At 50.4% G+C, this 264-nt stretch overlaps 1 protein-coding gene across 1 annotated transcript in view; it reads left to right on the top strand.

Moving 5' to 3' along the window:
• The window catches only part of ETH_00042940 (uncharacterized protein), a gene marked incomplete at both ends in the record, with an annotated part of 5,469 nt that overhangs the window by 1,991 nt on the left and 3,214 nt on the right, over positions 1 to 264 (top strand). The window lies entirely within an intron of this gene.

Raw genomic sequence — 264 nt, forward strand, 5'->3', positions numbered from 1 at the left:
CTGGCTAAGGTCCCTTTGGCTACAAAGAAAGCAGCAGAAACAGCAGACTCAGATTTGCTGCTGCTGTGCATTGCTGCTGCTCTTGCTGCAGATGCAGACACTGTAGATGGACGGTACGCTGATGCTGCTGCTGCTGCTGCTGCTGCGACGCTCTGTTTTGGTGCAACTCCGAGTTTGACGGTTAATTTGCAGCAACCAAAGATACGGGTTTAGGGTTTAGGGTTTAGGGTTTAGGGTTTAGGGTTTAGGGTTTAGGGTTTAGGG

Source organism: Eimeria tenella, genomic scaffold (assembly GCF_000499545.2).
Source record: "Eimeria tenella Houghton genomic scaffold, Eth_scaff1883, whole genome shotgun sequence".
NCBI lineage: Eukaryota > Apicomplexa > Conoidasida > Eucoccidiorida > Eimeriidae > Eimeria > Eimeria tenella.